Genomic DNA, 19816 nt, shown 5'->3' on the forward strand with positions numbered 1-19816 from the left:
ATATCTGATGGAAGAAGAGAGGGGAGTGTCACGTAAATGAGCAAAGTGGTGGATTCTGAGATGCATCCGGAGTGCAAAGCACCTCCTGAAAGGCAAGTTTCCTCTCATTCCTTCTCCCTGTCTTTTTTGTGTTGTGTTTTGTTTTTTTCTTGCCAAGTTTCCACAGGGATGTTTCAGAGGAGCTGTGCGTACTTGAAAAGATTAGAAAAAGTGAGGCAAATTCTGCACTGACGTGCACCTCCCCTGACATCAAAAGGGGTGACATACCTCATATCTCTCCTGTTCTAAGTTTATGAAAAAAAAGACACAAACTGAAAAAACATGTCCACTGGTTGAGGAAATGTTACTGTTGTTGCCAGAGGGAGTAGACAGACACTATCCAAAGAAAAAATAATGAGGAATTTAAAAGACAGCCATGACCTCCTTTGCTCTGACCTATCGGATGCTGGTTCTGACCTACCAGACCAAATCTTGACCTCAGTCCCGCAGCTGCATCCCTCACCAGAGGCAGGTCCCACCTCATGCCACCCCTAAGCCCTTTGCATAAGTGAGGCCACTGTACAGCAAAGCTTCTGGGGTCCTTTAGCAAATCCTCTGGTCATGTTGCAGTCACACACCTCGTTCAAGCCTCAGGAATTATGGATTTCCAACAGGAAGGGCAGCCCCTCCTTCGAACTGAAAACATTTCAGTGAACAAACTTGTTTTTCATTTTGCATTTGACACTATTTTGGAATACTAGGAATGTGGGTGGTACTTCCACAGCAACAGTCTCAGAAAAAGTAAATATGTATGTCAAATACCATATGCCATTAGGTTTTTCCTCCCCCTCTTTGCCTCTCCTCCCACCTCCCCTCCTGAGAATAATTGCAAGTAGAAAAAAAAATGCTGAGATGGTTTCAGAAGAAACCCCTGTATTTTGGATATGGATATCTACCTAACTGTTCTGGCAGAAATTATGGTTTAACCGTACCCAAAGTACTTTTCCAAAGCATGATTATGTTTTTGTTTAGGTTTTAGCTTAATAGAAATTCTTGGTGACAAGTACACCTGCACACTATTTTGGTTAATGCCATTAGATGTAGCAGTGACAAGTTACCAAGCATGTAATATCCTAAGGCAAATAGATTTGTGTGTTCTTTTTCAGACTGGATGATTATGTCGCACTCTCTAAAGACATTTTAGATCAGTGAGAATGTCTCCTCAGGGAATCATAGTGATAACTACTTTTGACAAGTAGTAATAACAGAAGTTTAGTCCAACCATGAAATGAAAGACTTGTGCTGAAGCCGGGATTACAGGTAGTGGACTGCAGGGGCACTGTAATTGCACATCGCTCGTTTTAGTGATGGCACATCTGCCTTTACTCCATCTATACTTGCGAGTTCAGAATTGCCTGTTTGATACTATGAAGCAAAAAGCATAGTATCGATTCAAAGGGATCAATGGTAAGAAGCATTGTTTTATTAATAACTTAGTAGTAGGTAAGATCAATTGCTTCCATAGAAAGCCATTGTGTTTTATGTTACAATTCTAAATGCAGGGAAAAATCCCAAATTCTTTGTGACTATTGATTGCCCTCACCCTTGGCTAATTAGAAACAATTTACTGATCCTTTCAGTAGCTCGGTTAGGTGGCAAGATCCCCCAAGGAGATTTATCATGATACTTCTGAGTGAACATTTGCAATGATCATGACTCTTTCTTAGCTCTTAGTTGTTACTTTACTGAAGCATCAAAGGCTATCGTTATTTCATATTGACACAGAGCTACAGAATGGTTGATAAATCTATATCCAAGTCATGTTTAAAATCAATATTATAGCAGTTACCGTGCCAAATCAATATTTACCAAGTTGCTAGCTCCCCGTGCCTGGTGTGCTGTAATTATTCCTCTTCTCAAGTAGAACATGGGAACCTAATCCAACACCCACTGAAGCCAAGAGACACTCTCATTGATCTCGGGCTTTGAATCAACCCTTGTTTGCTTTTATTTACTCATATTTGTCATAGAATTGTACAAAAAATTACACACAACAGAAGGCCTGTTTACTTGCTCTCTACATCTTATCGTAATGCATGTACTATCAGCTTCTGCTATTATTAAAACAAGAAGCAAATGTGAACTTGCCACTGTTGGATTTTTGGACTATTTTGGTAGTGATATACAGACAGTGGCTGCTTAATACAGATAAAAAACACTTGCTTCGAAAATAATGCATAAGTTTTGATGATACAGCAATTCAGAAACACTGCATTTGAGACAGATCAAGTAAGACTAATTATCAAAATAGACCTGTGTAATCATCTATGCTTCCATGTTTTAATTGAACAGTAGGATATTTCTTTAAAAAAAAAAAAGTGTGTTAATTGGGGTCTGCTCATGGGAAGGAGTGACTAATTGAACTGGCATGAGCCTGATAGCAGGTTTTTTCATTAAAATGTTAACTTTTAAAATCAGTGTTACACTGCAAATATTGTCTTTCTTTCAATTGGACTAGTCTATCTGGCACATGCCAGCTCAATTAGGAACTTCTTTCATGAGCAGACCCCAATTAACACACACTTTTCTTAAAAAAGTATTCCACAATTTAAATTAGCACATTTACATTAGAAGTAATTATGCTGCTTTTGGTTGTTAGTTGTTCCTAATTTTTGTGATGATTAAATATGCTTTAATGGAAAATGACATTTGTTGATTAATTACTCAAGTTGTAGTGGATGTTTGTAGAAAATATTCAAGTATGGAAGGGAGAGAAAGTAAGCTAAGAGCAAATGTATCAATCCATAGGTATGCAAGGTACAGGTTCTGTCACTGTATGCCATTTCCACACACATTATGCCACTATCCACTCAGCCCTACAATGAACTAAACTTATTTTTTTTTTTTAATTAATTGTTTCTGTGTAATTTGGCTTATGTATGACCTCTGAAGCAGAACCTTGGGAGTTAACAACTAATTAGGACACTCTAGCTGTAAAATAAGTGAACCCCTTATATTCTGTGAGTGAAAATATGTGGAAAAGCATCCTTGGCATAATACAGATATGATGGGGAAGGTCTAATCGAGAACTTCATGTTTGAAGAAAGAACAGCAAAGAAATACTTTAGTTTTGCAAGTGTAAATATTTATTAGCAAAAACATCTAAGCTCAACCCTTTTGCTCATGAAGGAAATGACTCTCAGGTGACTGTTCAGGGGGCTGTGGAAATGGCTTTAAACTCTTCAAGCACACATTTAAGAAATACATTAATAATCTATAGTGTGGACTCTGTACCATCAATAGAGTTCACACGTGACATGAAGTAAACCATGTTTAAAATTTTGCTATATGTGAGCGATATTGCTGCTGCATAACAGGTGTTTTTTTGCTTTAGAATACAGGCAGAAAGGTTTCAGGTGAAAATGGATGTGTTACCATATGAACCATATGAAAGATACTTTACAGTTTGCATTTAAATTTGGAAGGGATCATTAAATTTAATCCAGTAACTGTACGAGGAGAGTCATTAAATCTTCTTACATCTCTGTAACTTGCCTTTAAGACATAACTTGTGGTTAGCCAAAGCATTCCTTCCTGAAATGCATCCAGTCTTCAAGAGATATAATCTACCATTTTACTTAGAAGTGTGTTGAAATGATTAATTTTTCTCTTTGTTACAAAACTGTCTAATTCTTCAGCTTGACTTTTTATTACTTCAATTTTTGGCTTTTGAATCTTGGTAGTATTTGGTTATTTTTCTCTTTTGAAGAGATTATATACTCTCAATGTTCTTTTATGACAGTGTCTCCAGTATACAGACATTGTCGTTCTGAAAGCTGCTTCTCTTATAGCTGTACATCTTCAACCACTGAGGTGTTCTTATTTAAAGTCTACATATGCAGTGTAGTCATCGTCCTGTGTGAGTCAATCCTTCTCTAAAAATGTCATTCTCCAGAGTTCCTATGCATCTGATATTTGGTTGGGTGGTTGGTTGGTTTGGAAAAAACCCTACCTTGTTGTAACATTACCACCTATGCTATTATAAGGGGCTTGTATAAACTACAAGGTTTGCTAAAAATCAGTTGAAAGATGAGGAAGATTTGGTGGGAGCAAATGCAGTCAGGTTATGGTTAAAAGTGATTTTGGTTTTTTTAACTCTCCTCTATGTAGTGGATGAGGAAACCAAGACAATGCTTTTTCCAAGTGAAGTGTCTGTTAGGAGCAGGTGTCTGTGCTGTGTAGTATAACATCTGTCAGGAAGCCTTGCTTCAGAAATAACACAAGCCTCTGGAGGCTTGTCCAGCAGAGGTATCATCCAAGGTCGCTGTGATTCTACCTGCATGGTAACACATGTGGAGCAGGAGCAGCTTGGAGCTGAGCCTTCAGAGCAAAGCTGGGGCTCACAGGAGAGCTGTGGTGCCTGGAAAAAGCAGGATAACATCTAGCACAAGGTACATAACAGTGGAAAAATTTAAAAGTCAAACAAAAAGTCCCTTCCCAAAGAACTAAGAACCTTCTTGAAAGAAATAGAAATAGCTCTCTGCTCTACATGGGGGGCGTCAAACTCATTTTCACCGGGGGCCACATCAGCCTCACAGTTGCCTTCAAAGGGCCAAATGTAATTTTAGGACTGTATAAATGTAGGAGTAGTTGTATTTACAAAGTCCTAAAGGTTGATGTGGGCCCCAGTGAAAATTAGTTTGATGCCCCTTCTCTACAGGATGAATCATGAAGCTAGAACCATTTATTCAAAGATATATAGAACATGGTTTGTGGTTTTATGTCTGTATATAGTGTCCAGCTGTATACATTTATACAGAGATAAATGGAGGGTTTCTAGAGCTGCAGGTGCATATCTGAGTCAAATTATGATCCATTAATGGAAGTAGTGATACCATTAATACAGTGCCAAATGTGCCTTAAGTCCTTCATAGACAACAAACAAGCCTGTTCTCAGAGACTCTGTGGGGTTCAGCTCAGGTGACCCTTTAAAACAAAGTAAGGGGTTTTTTTTAGGTAAGGGGGAGAAGTGGGACTTCAGCACAGTAGGGAGGCATATTTTGAAGAAAATGATTTTTCTTTTGAGAAAGTACCCAGGCATTTCTTCAACTGTGTGCTCACCTGCTGTTCAGGAGAGACTCACTCCTGGCTTTACTCAGCCAGCAGCTGAGTGTGCTTGGGGTGTAGCATTAGATATTTCTGTGCTGTTGTGGGCAAGAAAAGAGTGCACACAGAAAAAGAGGAAAAATGATAGATGAAGAGAATGTTGCTGAAGGAAGCAGCTGAGCATGTTGTTAAGACGAGCAAAGTCATATGGCAGGGGAAATGGTGCTGACCTGCAGAGCTTTGGGGACCTGGGACACACAGAGAAGTCTTGTGTAATGTTACTTAAGTTTCTTAAATTCACTAGTTGCCTTTCCCACGTTCTGCCTATTAACAATAGAATTAATATCACACTTTGAGAAATGACAAAATTAAAACTTGCACCCTGCCTTCTGTTTCTCTAGGAGCAATTCTTTGGTTTTGCAAGTGTAAATATTATTTTACGTTTTAAGCTGGAGCTTATTATTCTACTGGAAAAAAAAAATGTTATTGATGGATGTTCAACCTAAGCAAGAAAGATTTAAATTCAGTTGAAATGTGGGAAGTTTATATGTGTATTGGCAAGAAGCTATATTGTTACATCAGTGAAGGTGAATTTGTGGCTGAAAACAGCTCAGTCAACAATCTACTACTCAGTAGCAGACTTTAACAAGGACACGGCTTAGATGGCTGATCCCATCTGTATAATCTGCGATTCTGTAAAATTCCTTTGTTCAATTCAATGATAAATTAAGAAACGAATGCCAATGCCATCTTTTAAAGACCATAACCAGAGAAGGAAGAATAGCTATGACATTAACAAATATCTTAATAACGTTTTACTGTGGTATTAAATATTTTAGTCTTTATCTCAGCTTAATTAGTTAAGATTCACTTGATATCAATCTTTGAAAAGGCTTAGTGAGGGGGGGAGAATAAAAACAAAAAATGGAAGCTTGGGGCTTTTAACGACTTTCTGTTGAGGACAAGGAATGCTGCAATGTAGCTTTTTCTGCCTCCCATGTACGAAAAGTCTGGTGCTGTTTGGGCATATCCAAAAGTACATGAAAGCCAAAGGTGAGGAGGATTCTTTCCAAAAAGAAGGAACAACTTGTCTCTGATCAGTTGGTAGTTTTAAGGTCTTCAGTAACAGTGAGGTACCCAGGGTGCAGCAAAAAGAAGAAACATATAACCACGGTCCTGGGATACGAGGCCTGATAACCCCCTGTGATCTTGTTCAAAAGACGTGTTTGTTTTCCAGTTTAAGTTGCATCTCCTTGCAGTACATGACTGTAATCCCCTCAAGTCACAGTGGTGTGAGAAATCTACCTGGAGTAGGGAGCAATATTTTGTCCTAATAATGTCAACAGCTGTATTCTAACACTTAACCATGCAATAAGGGGGGAAAAAGCAATGTAGCCACTTGTATGCGGACAACAAATGCAGTGTGGCCATCAGGCAATCCGTTAGATAGCCATAATGCTCACAGCTGGAGATTTTTTTGAGATGGCATTTGATATCATCATTGTTAGCCTTCATATAATGCAATATTTATTACAGTAAGGGAAGAAGGGAGTATTTTTAGCTGCATCTTGAGTAACTTATCTCCATGGCAACCCCTTACTTGCCTGCACTGTTGCTGCTATATAGAATGTTGTCACATTAATAATAAATGGAACACATCTAACACATTTGGCTGACGATTGGCTTCTAGCCACATATTTCTCTTGTTGTAGTTGAAGGGTTTGTGAAGCTTAGGGTCCATAAGCAAATTTCATTCATTTTGTTTCTTAGAGAAAATTGCCCTGGATTATATTAAAGCACTCAGGAGGTTTCATCAAGACATGCATTGTGTTTGTTGGGTTGGATTTTTTTGTTTGCTTTTGTTTCTACTTCCACTTTAAAATACCAAGGAAAAGCCTGAACAAATATAATTAGAAAAGCTAGAAACCCAGCAGCTGTGGAGTAATTTTATTTGACTTGCATTTGCATGGATAACAAAATGACATTTTTGAAAACTGCTTATGAGGAACCCCTGTAAAATGTTTTTGAAGAACAATACTTTCATTAATGGAAACTTAAAGCAAGCAGGTCTCCAAGTGAGATCTGTACTTGCTGATCCTTTCTACACGTATACAAAAAAGCAGCTGCAAGGAGTCAGCCCTCATTTACTAGTCTAAATAAATAGATTTCAAATTTGGCAAATGCTTTTTAAAAAGGTGAAAAAAAATAGACAAAAGAACATTAGATTTCAGCTTAAATGTGTCATTTTTTTCCTATAGATTCTAACACTAGTGAACAGTACAGTGCAACTGGCTTTTAAGTTTGTTTGTTAAGGCTCAAATACTACTTGCTTGGCATGAGAAACCACTGGGAGCCTGTTTAAATGGCACCACATTAGTACTTACCCAAATATTAAGTATTCACATCTGGATGACTTAGCTCCTGTTTCTTTTGTCCATCTTCTCAACCCTTTACTTATTTCCAAATCTGCAAGAAAGGAAGAGAGGGAACAAAATGAAATAAAACTGTTTTTTATTGTATGACTGTACGATCTTTCTGCAGTCTACCTCAGCTGATTTAATATCTCAAAGGTAGCATGTGTGCCGACAGGAATAATTCCCATAGGAATCATTGTTTATAAGACACCTATGACATTTTAGTTTACATAATAATGATATGTTGCCAGTGATAACTAACTAGTCTAGGATCATGTACTTACTGCTGTAATTTCCGAATATCTTTCTTTTTAACTCTAAGACTTTAGGAAAAAAGGCAGTTCTTTTACTTGCTTGTTCTGCTTTTCAAAACAAATATTCTGCTTTAAGCTCATAAAAGAAAATAACAGTTTAAAAAAAAAGGGGGGGAATTTCAATAACAAGAATGATGTTGGTACCCCCAGAATTTATAAATAAGGGAGAAGAATAAACTTTTGGGAGTTCTCAAGCTCTACCAAGGAACTGAGAGTTTCTAAAAACCTGATATTCTGTAGCGATCCCTGGGAGCATTGTTATTGACCTCTGAGCTTTGAGTCAATCTCTACTTTACATGTCAAAAGTTTGCAAAAGGTTTTTTAACCAGAAGGTGCCTTCTCCCCGTGCCCCCCTCCCCCCCGTAAACTAGCAGCATTCATTTCCTTCATTACTTGTACCTAAGCACACATACAAAGAATAAGTTTACTCAAGGAGAATAACTGATAGCATTTTTTTAAAGGACAATTAAACATCCCTGAAACTCAAAGTCAGTAAATAATTTAGCTTTAATAGTATTTTTATTTGGAGGGTCCTGCTTTTACCAAGTGACAACTAAATTGGGATGAGCTGTATTGAGCTGGTGGCTTCTTGGTGGTAGTGCCTGCAGGACCCACTGCTTCTCAATCCTATATGGAACTTGCTTAATATAAAGCCCTATTTCTAGGGTTTCGGACATTCATACTTATTTATCTTGATCTGGAACTCACTTGCAATCTTTTGAAAGGCCAAGAGATAAATGAATGTGGGGAAAGGTTATTTTTCTCCCTGTTGTAGCAGGTTACTTTACAGGATGGGTGTGCTTCTGGACTTTAAATAAATGACTTTGGGCCAGGCATTGTAGTAGATGAAAGAGGAAAAAATGTGCAGGATGTTCATCCCTCCCGAGCAGCTGGAATTCAGATGACTGAGTTGCTACATTTAACATAGCAGAAAGGCATGTTATTAATTAGGGAAATTTTCTTAAGTGCTACGAAGATTAAACTTACATATATAATTACTGTTAAGGTGGTTACACTTGAATGTATGGTTCATCTCTGCTTGAGACAAATCTACAGTAAAAATAAAAAAAGTTTCTATAATTAATCTGCAAGGGATAGTTTTCAAAGTGAACTATGATTCTCTCATCTAGGATTTGGTGAATAAAAGAAAAAATATGGCAACTTCTGTATTTAAGGTTTGTGTTTGTGATCGTGAAAAATACAGGAGTTAAAGCCTGTTTCGCACCTGACTTCAGTGAAGTGAGAAACTAGTCCTTAGAAAAACAGGTGCTCTGACCTTGGTGTGTGGTTTTTGATGCAGGTTGTATTTCTGTCTCACTTGTACTGCTCTCCCTCAGCTTTTATGGACACACATCCTTTATACCTGGCTTGAAAGTAGTTACACTGTCTAGCTGCATTGTTGTGTTCACTGTTTAACTTCCCTGAATGACAGCAAAAAATACACGTATCTTATTTTTACAATTTCATTAAATATTTGATATTCAACTCTGCCCTTTCTGAGAATCCTGGATGTTTAAAGAACTTGAAATGTAGCTGTTCCTTTCATCTGTGATGCTATGTATTTCCCTGATTTTACTTGCTGATGCTTCTTTGTTTTTGTTTGTTTTGCTTTGGTTGGTGGCTTTTTTTGGTTTTGTTGTATTTTTTTGCTTCTCCAAAGTGTTACTTAGCTAAAAACGCTGACTGCAAGTCAGCACAGGAGCTATAAAACTGAGATTACTGTGTACTTTGCACTAAGCAAATCCTCTATTATCTATGTAATACTGCAGCTTTGGAGAAACAATATCACAGGTTTTTCCTATCGTACACACATTCCCATCCTTTCTTAGCTGTGGGAACATGTTACTATAGTGCAAGTTAAACCCTGAAGGCTTTGAGTCTTTCCAGGCATGGATTCTCTCTTACTGGCCCAGGTCTTATTTGAGAGCAAGATCTGCACTAGCAGCATCTTTATTTTAACACTATTTCACTAAATACGTTGTTCCACTGGGTCAAGGGGACAATTTTTACTCTTTTAAATTTTATTTTTGGAATTACTTTTAATCAGAAATCTAAGATTGAGAAGGAAGAAACAGCTCTGCCACAAGAATGGGCATTAATTTGAAAACCTGGGGAGGGCTCCCGACTTGCCTTTGTGTGATCTCCCATTTTCCTGGGGTGTCTTCCAGCACAAACTTAATCCCTATAAAAACAGATAGTGAAAACTGAATGAACACAAGAGACACATGCATTCTTTGTGATAAGCTCCCTTGAGCTTTTCACAATTGCATTTATTTTTCACCTGCTCATTTCCTGTACACCTGTCCCTGGCTGGCACTGTTCTTGGCTGCACTATGGATGATTCTCAGTTTCAGAGCCAGATTCGTTCTTACAATTATTTCACTGGCACATAGTAAAAACTGTTTCCTGCACTCAGCAAAATGCAGCTAAATAAAGAGTCCAGGTGTGCCATGTTTATTAGCCTTTCTACAGTGTAATACTAATCTTTGCTCTAAATAAGTAGCTTTAAGAGACTGTAATAATAACCACTTGGCTTGCACACCCCAGGCGAGAAACAGAAGATGCTCCAGTCCTCTGAACGCAGATTTCATGGTGGGTCTAGATGAAGTTTGTGGCACAGGTGTTGATGTAATTGCAATAATGATACATGAGGAGTGCACACGTGGTTCAACCAGCCTTCAGATAAATGTTTCCACTGGAGTGGCGTGGGCAGCTTGCCATCAGGTGGGGGGGCCAGTCAGACCCATGTGGGAGATTGGGGGGGAAAAGGGTAAAAAAAAAAAAAAAAAAAAGAAAAGAAAAAAAAAGAAAAAAAATGTAAAAAATAATATTAAAAAACCCTCACACCACAAAGAAAAAGGAAAAAAAAAAAAAAAAGGAAAAAACACAAAGCAAAAAACCCTGCAAAACCACAATGTGAAATAAAAAGAAAAAATCACAAAGCAGAAAATAAAATAAAAAAAGAAGCAACCCCACACCACAAAACCAAACAGCAAACAAACAAAACCTCCACATCAAAAGAAAACAGAAACAACGCCCCCACACACAAACATCACCACACCTTCAAGCGTTGCAGCTGCTAACACAACAAGGGTTTAGGGTTTTTTCCTGTATTATGTCTGTGTATTTGCACTACACTGATCATTCCAATATTTTTATCTTGCTCCCTCTCCCTCTGCATATATTTTGACGTCTGTATGCACATATTTATGTATATTACGCTTCATAAAAATATGTAAGTAGTGATTATGAGTTGACTCATGATCAATTGATGTTTTAATGAGGAGTTGCAAATCCATATAAACAATGGGGGCTGAATATTTTATTAACGTCTAGTAGGTACTGACGCATCTAGACTTTTTAAAATTAGAATAGCAGATACATACATGCCCAACCACCTTAAACACAAATCTGTGGTAGGTACAAGCATGTACCCTTGGCAGACGAAAACATGTGCACCTGGAATGTCTTAACCCTGAGAATGTGTTGTTGTGTCCTAGTGAAAGTGTTAATTCTGCACTGCCTAAGCTACTTGTTTAGGGTATGAGCTGGGAAAAGTATTTAGCTACATGATTAACTGCAAGGACGTGGTTACAGCTTTTGTAGGACTATTCACATTACTAAAATAATACTTTTACATCTTTCTGTGATTTTTCACGCTCTGACTGGGCATTTATTTACATCCTCTGCAAGTCAAGGATAGTTTCACAAACACTGAAGGAGGAAATCAGTGTTTTCTTGCAGCAATTTAACCAGACAGCGTGGCAAAACTGTAACTCGGATTTCAATCTTAATTCATTCAAAATATTCATTTCCTCAGTTGTTGCAAGATTTCTTCTTTTCTTTGTTGTTTGACTGTAAAATATGTAGAGACAAATAGATACAGTCATGTGTTGAGTAGTCTTCAACTGCTCTAAAGAAAACAAATGAAATAAGTATACACTCAACCACATCAATACTGGTTCATTTGAACATGTGCTGTAACCAGGGAACTTTTTGCTAATTATCTTTGTCTTGAACTGTATGACTGAGGAAGACCAAGCACACACTGAAATTTGTATTACTTTCCAAAAGGCTTAGCTCACTAAAGCTGTTGCTTTATGCTTTGATATGACTTGAAAAATACAGATATTTCCTAGAACTTGCTATTAGTTTGATTCACAAGAGCCTTTCAAACTGATTCTTTGTCTGGATTTATTTCCTCAACTTGAGCTTGAATTATGGGTGTTTAGCCTTCCCATTTTGTCTAGTATTTCTTGTATGCTTGTTTCAAATTATTCTAGCTCCTCTGATGTATTCATTGCAGGTGAGAATGTTCCCAGTGTCATCAACATCTCTTCTATAAGCAATGGAGCTGGAGAAGCACCTCAAAGGAATCTCATCTCTTATTTTGGAAACATATTTCAGGATGTAATGAGTCTTCCTGTGGAGCAGTGAGTGTGAACTCTTGCTCACTCTTGTCTCTATGAACTCTAACCAGAATTTAGTTACCTTGCTTTTAGATCTCACGTGTTTTCAGAGGACCTGTCTCCTCTTTGGAGATCTCTCTTTCCTTTAATCTCACTCTCCCCAGCACCAGTAGATAACCAATTTCTAATTCACCATCATATGTCTTATGGAACAATTTTATTGGTCAAATTGATAAATTATTAATTATTCAAACTTCATTGTAAGTGCTATAAATCCTCAATGTATGAATATATTTGTCTGGTAGAGACATTGAAAAAAGTTGTCCAATTCTAGAACTGGCTTTTCCAAACCTTAGCTTGACCTGGCAAACACCAGCAAAATCTGTACTAGGTCTTCCACTCTTCACAACAATACTGTATAAATCTGTTCCATGGCAGTCTTTATTGAACTTTCCACTGCGAATGGTTCTACATGGCATGACTCCCTGCAATACTGCAGTGCACAAATTGCGTCACTGAGGATGCAGCAGTACAAAAGCAATTAAAAGAACAAACATGGAATAATTGGACAACTTAACTTATGCTCCTAACAGGCTACAAATGAAGTAACTGTGACGCACAATCAGACAATCTCTAAGGAAAAGCATTCATAGGCTATTTCCATGGTTACAGATTTATCACATAGGTGCTAGAAAAGTAAATCCCTACCTAAACACAGCATGCAGAAAGAGGTATTTATCTCCTGCTTTTACTATATCCTTGCACTGTACAGCTTTGTTACAATTGTGATTTTATTGAATTCCACCAAACATACTTTTTATGAATGGGAGTTTTCTGTTTGTGTCAATCTAGTGGCCTCAACAGAAAGTAAAATTTTGGCAGTTTCTCATCTTATATACTTGGCTGCATACACACTCTCAACACTATTCTTGTTCCTTATGTCATGTTCTGTTTTCACATTTCAGCCCTCAGGATGTTGAGAATGGCTGCAGGTTTCTCCAACATACTTGACAGACTGTCAAAGGGAAATACAGCTGTGGATCATTGGTTAAGTACTCCAAGGAAGACCTTTGGCTGTTTTTCAGATGACACTGTATAATTACAACCACATCAGTAAAGGGAGGTCAGATCTATCTTTCAGCCATGCATTATTATGATGGAAAGACCCTGGAATATCATTTGTGTGGATACAATACCCAGTTACTGGTTATTGATCTGGCATTGTTCCATATCAATTCCCAACCTGATTCTTTGCAGCGTGATCTATGTCAACAGTGTATCTCTCTTAATATTTCTTTTATTCTTAGGAAGCTGAAGAAAAAGAATAAATATATTCTCTCATTTCTGAATGCATCCATCAAGCATTTTCTCTGGTTTTACCACTCCCAAAGATACAAGAGGCACATGTGTGGTCATTGGTACTTGAAGTGAAAAATATAATGGTCTCACCTGGGGCAGGTGTGGTGGTAAACAATAGGAAGTACAAAATTCTTTTTTCATTTGAGGTTTATTGCAACTGACATCTTATGGCCATGGTTTTCCAAAGCATTTACTGTTATTAGAGGTTGTAGTTTGACGAAGCTTATAAACAGCTCATCTCAGCAGGTCAGATCAAGTTTTCTAAAAAGCTTGCCTTTCAAGGTGTCTCCTTTTCAACACTCCAAATGCAGCCATAATACTTCAAAATATTGGTGTTGTCTATATTTTCAGTTGAAAGTGTTGTTAGCATAGTTGCAACATTCCATTTTCTGTAAGTATAAACTTGCATAAACCTTCCAGAAAATTCAGTGCTGAGAACTCAGAATGGTTAGCAGAATTTGACTTTTTATGTGGGCTGTTTTATCATATTATTCTGGAAGTAGTTCCATGGGTGGTGTGGTAGGAGGATGTTTGGAAAGAAAAAGAGCTGAGAGTTTTCACTAATCTATTTATAGTATTCATTAATTGATTTTATTCTTGTGGTTACCCTCCCATTAAAATCCATTTGAAGCTAGAGTGCTCTTGTCTATTAAGCCACTCACCAAGGGTTTTAAATTACTTTGATATAGTTGAAGAGAAAAAATACACTTATTTCATAGTACGTGTTATTGTTATAAAATTTAGCATTCACTTTTTCCTCAGTCTGTAATATTCTTTCCAGAATTGCAGAGATTCTGAACTAATTCTGAATAGGGCAAGGAGGTTAAAATCAAAATTAGTTCTCGCTATCGATCTCAAGCAGTTTTTGGCACTCTGAACAAACCAGCCGTGCTTAGTTTGTCGTGCCCAGCACGCAAGCTCATTGTTGTTATATAAAGATGACTGAAAAAAAGGCATTCAGGTGGAGATGAACAAGCAGTATAAATTGTACAAAACCAGTGGATGCATAGTAATGGATATGCCTGTGCTCTCTGCATTCCAGCATGTGAGTTGGAAAAGTATCTTCAGCGTCCTTTAATGAAATATCTTTTTATAAAGGTATCAAGGGAAATAAGTAGTTATAAGCACTTTTTGTGATCGTATAAATTCACATGTTATTCATGTTTCGTTGGACTTATTCTGCAAGATCAGCGTAAAGCCATCGAGAAGAATATGTGCCTTTAGCATACTGATAATATCCAACAACCAGGTAATAACACTGGTGACATTTGCGAAGCCTGAGAGACTTTAGGCCTTTCTGTGTTGACATTAATAGAAATGAGACATCTCTATTCTTGGGCAGTAGTGGTTCAATGGCCTTTTTCTTTGTCAAGCTTCTGCTATTTTCACATGCTCTTTGTGACCAGTGTAAGGAAATGACAAAACACTTGATTTTTCTACTCTTTTCTCCTGTTTGTGTTAAAATAGTCTTCCCTTTAAATGGCTGTCAAAGGGCTTCTCCATAGACTTTTATCTTGGGTTGTTAAACATTTTGGATATTTAAGAGATGGTTTCTGATTAAAGCTGACCAAAGAAGCAGCAGTGGCATCTGGAAGTGATGGGGTTGTGATGGTTATTTAGCCCTGACTCGCAAAGCTGAATGTATGACATTGCACTGCTAATGGAAGTCAGCAGAATTGGCCTTAGACTTCTCTGCAAACTTTCCCCTTAATCTGGGAGTACTCCCATCTACTGCAAAAGGCTATTTCTATTTCATTTTTCGCTATAAAGAAAGGTAGAAGATTGACAGCAGCGCACTGCTTTTTTGTAGTAACTGATCTTTTTCAAAGCACTTTGGCTTTCTCTGAAGATCTGTCATGTGATTCTTACCCTGTTCTTGCTATAGGTGCCTTTTGCTGTTGTTTTCAGAGAAGTGGGGATCAAAGTATCATGCTTTTAACCACAGAATTACCTTTATTCTGCATTTATTCTGATACTCGATGTAATATTAATGGAAAAGTACCCCTCTGGCAAGGTGAGACACTTTATCAATAAATGTGTAATTAACTTTTGTACCGAGTCCGAGGGAACAAAGGGAACTTGGAGATCAAGAGCCCTGTGCCTCCCTGCCAGAGTGGAGCAATTGTTCTCAGCCTCTGACTGTTGCTTACACTATGTAGTACTGTGTGTAGTTATCATTTGAGGGCTGGGGGTAGTGATTGTGGTTTGGTCAGTCTAAGTGGTAAATGACAGTGCAATTGTATTCTGTGCTGTTAATCAGCCTACCTGAGTATCTACAAAAAAAAAAAAAAAAAAAGGCAAGGAATGGCACTCTGGTACTCAGTGTTGTAGGTGTATGTAAGTGTGAGCTTGAGAGATGGAGAATGGGCAAGAAGAGGGGAATATTCGAAGTTCAGTATGTTGCAACCGGTGTCAGACACTAACACTGAAGAAGGACTGTGAAATCAAGATTAAAACACTTCAAGATTTGTGTTTAGTAATTTTTAGTTGTTGAGGGGAAATATTTATTGTTTTTTCCTTGCTGTGGAAAAAAAAGTTGTGGTTTGTTTGTTTGTTTGTTTTTTTAAACTGTATTTGTAAAGCAGATTGAGCAAGAGTTTTATGAACATAGTATATCGGAGAGGATGTTTTTGATGCTTTTAAATAGGAAGCTCTCAATTCTTCAGATAATTTAAAGATTTAAATTACTGGGGCTTTATAACATTAAATCCACATTATGATCTCTCATATTCTGAATCAAAAGACAGAAGGGAAAAATACAAATTTTACATAATACTATTCATCATGACAAATGATCTGCATCAAAGAACATAACATCCTGGCAAAGCTTCAAGATTACCCAGAGGAGAAGTAACGGACAGGCTGTCGAGCCAAAGTAATTTCAGAAACAATTCCACACCTTCTTTATCCCTGGCGTGGTGCAGAAAGGCCATGAAACCCTCTAGCACATCGCTTTCTGCATTTGTTTAACCTACTAACCTTAACTCTTACCCTCCCTGAGTGTCTCGTGTTTCTCCACATGGGTGGGGGGGATTTCTGTGCAATTCTAAACAATATGGTTCGTAATCGCTCTATTAGAGATTATTTCTTTGACAGCTCTTGAGCAAAGATACTTGTTGCAAATACCTTTGCTGGCTTGCCTTGTAGCATCAGAGGAAAAATATCTCCCTTTATACTAAGCATACCTTTATACAAGACTGAGATTATACTCAATCTAAACTTCTGGCTCAGAACTGAGAAAATTAAAGCTATTTGTTTTTGTGAACCATAAATTTATTCCTTAGTAAGTGTTTGTTGTTTAGTTTTTTTGTTGGTTTGTTTTTTGCTTTTTTTCAACTTGGCCAGAGAATTCATACTTTCATATATTAACTCAATTTATTCAGTATTATTGGCACTAAATGCTGCAACTGATCTACAGGAATACTGAAAACTGGAAATCCTGTTTATGTAAGTCAGTGTAGTACAGATCGAATCATCTATGTAATTTATCCAAATTACATATATTTAACTTGTTGCTGACAGAATTTGGCATTGTACTGAGGGTCACAGAAGAAATCCTCACTTTCTTAACTTACTGCCTGTCCGGGCAGTAGTCACAGTATTTAAATGAACTAGTGCTGCATTGTTTAATAGATGCCAAGACTGAATCTTAAGAGTATTTAAATTACCTCTTCGTTAAAGCATATAGTCAAGGCATGGAGGTCCAAACCTGACCAGAAAGGAGAGATTTGGTCTTTAAACAAAGAAAATAAACCCAACCAAAACCAACACCACGTCATCACTGTTAACTCTTCATTTGGATGCCTTAGACAGAAGCTGTATTTTGTGAGGGAGATTTATGGCTTAGTGTGGGAGGACAAGACATTTTAGGTTTTCCTGCAACACAGAGCCACCAGCAGCTGTTGTGTTAAAAACAAGGCTGAAATTAAATTGGAATGTACTCTGGAAGGCCATAGCAGGCATGTGGAAGGTTTGTAGTGATGCCTTGTGTCACAGGCACATGAGTTCGCCTTGTTATTCGTATAATTTGACAACATTGTATGACAAAAACTGGTTCTCTGCACGGAGTATAATTCTGACCAGCCTCATTTTCTGTGGGGGAGGTATTCAGTATATTATTTTTCTAGATAAACTACTCACATTTTTTGCTTATAGCAAATCCAAGGTCATCCATAACCCTTGAAAATCCCATTCTCTAACACTCCAGTCTTTAATTTTAATATAACAATAAGCATAATGACTTTCAGGGTACATTGTAAATTTTAGGTCATTCTTGATATTTAATTTTGGAAGACAACAAGCTTTGTATTTGCATTTCAGATTGCATCCTGTCATGGTTATTTTTTTTAAAGCTCACCTTATGACTAAAACTGTAACTTGTTTTTCTTGTGGAATATAAAGCCACTTTTGCTTATTAGTATTTCCCTGCAAACTGCAATTCACTCAGTTCATGGAGCTCAAAAGGGGCCCTGTGAGGCCTCATCTTGGTCCAGCTGGCACTGATTTAAAGCTGTGACGTGATGATAATGATAATGTCTCAATTAAGTGTTGCTTTGAGATATTGAGCTTGCTTGAACATGAAGCTCTTGAGGTACAAGCCCACGTGACTAAAATCCAGAAGTGCTTCACCTAACCATTCTTATAACTAAGTTTCTGAAATTATGCAGTTTCTGTAAGAGTGAAGAAAAATAATAACTCAAATATTGCACTGGAGAAAATAGTGAAGCCTTCCTTTCAGAATGTTTTAATGAAAGATGAATCTATAAAGACAATATCATACTTAGAGCAAGATCTGAGATAGGTGGGACCTTAGGTAGACAGAGAAGATCCTGGTTCATCTCTGGGACCTTCCTATTTTGCATGTCTGTGTTTGTCAACACTGCAACCTCGAAGTGTGCCGTGTAGAATGGGCAAGGAAATGCCCAAACCTGTGCAGAAAATACGTTTAAACCCAGATTATCCTAGATGCTCCTTGTGCCTTAAGAACAGAAATGCCCTTTCTTTACTTTTCAGCTACTGATATAAATGATGCGTTGTGGGAAGAGGATGGATTTGTAATTTCAACACACAGCATAGAGAAACTTGGTAAACAAAAGAGCATTGCTGGTGGCAGTGAAGAGAGGAAGTGAGAGGAAAGCCTCATTAACTCTGATTGTTACAGCACACAGTGATAATGGTCCTGTACATCAGATAATGATTTACTTAGTGTCTCCAGTACACATTAGATAGATTACATAAGTACATTATTTCTTATTGAAATAACAGCTATCATTAATGGCCAGTGAAATAGTTGAGTAAATCTTTGTGCTGCACAGAAGGAAAAAAAAAAAGTTAACAACACTAAAATAATGCAGTTTCATCCCAAAGTAAATCATAATTACTAATGTTGGACATATGACCTTCACAATACAAAACTTTCAGAGACCCGTGTTTCATTTTTCTGTGGTTTTGCAACTACCAGTAACGTAAAATGATAACGTTTAACAACTCAGGTTTAATTCATGCTAATACGGAGCTTACAAAACTGAAATAATTTCTTAATAAAATTGTAGGTTTTGAGTAAAGAAGCAGGTGCAAGGCGATTACAGTCATCCTCCAATTGTATACCTGAATTAATTTAGTGAAGAATGAAGCACGCAGGCTGCTGAGTCTAGTTACTTGTGCTTGATCTTCTCTTAGACCAAGGACTGCAGAATTCCTGGCTTCAGCAACTTGACCCCATGTTCATTTATTTCCTTCTCTACATCATCATTCCAGGGCCCAAATGTGCAAGCTGTCACATTTGCCACTCTTCTCAACCTAGTAAAGGCAATCCCCTCAGCAGCAAATTAAAGAACTTTTTGAAGCCTGCAGACAAGCTAATATATCTTTTATATGTTCTGTACACATACATGCACTTGCATATCCTTCAAAGTTGAAAGGGGCCCATTTGAGTTAAAATGAAAATTTATGCAGATCAAAAGAAAATATTAAACTCTTGTTTCTGGTTTTAAGGGGGAATTTTTAAAGAAATAGCAAATCTTTTAAGGTCTTTAAAGTTTTTTTCAAAATTGCTGGCAGCTTATCTGTGAAGTCCAGCTCTAAGAATTGGATATGAAATTCACTCACTAGCCATATTCTCACTTCATCTGTTTGAAGATGCTGCAATTGTAATGAAACAATTGTTACAAATAACTCATCTACAATGTGTTGTCAACATGTTTTGCCTTTTCAAATTGCTTTTGGATCATGCAAT

Source organism: Streptopelia decaocto (assembly GCF_964273445.1).
Source record: "Streptopelia decaocto genome assembly, chromosome: 6".
Taxonomy (NCBI): Eukaryota; Metazoa; Chordata; class Aves; order Columbiformes; family Columbidae; genus Streptopelia; species Streptopelia decaocto.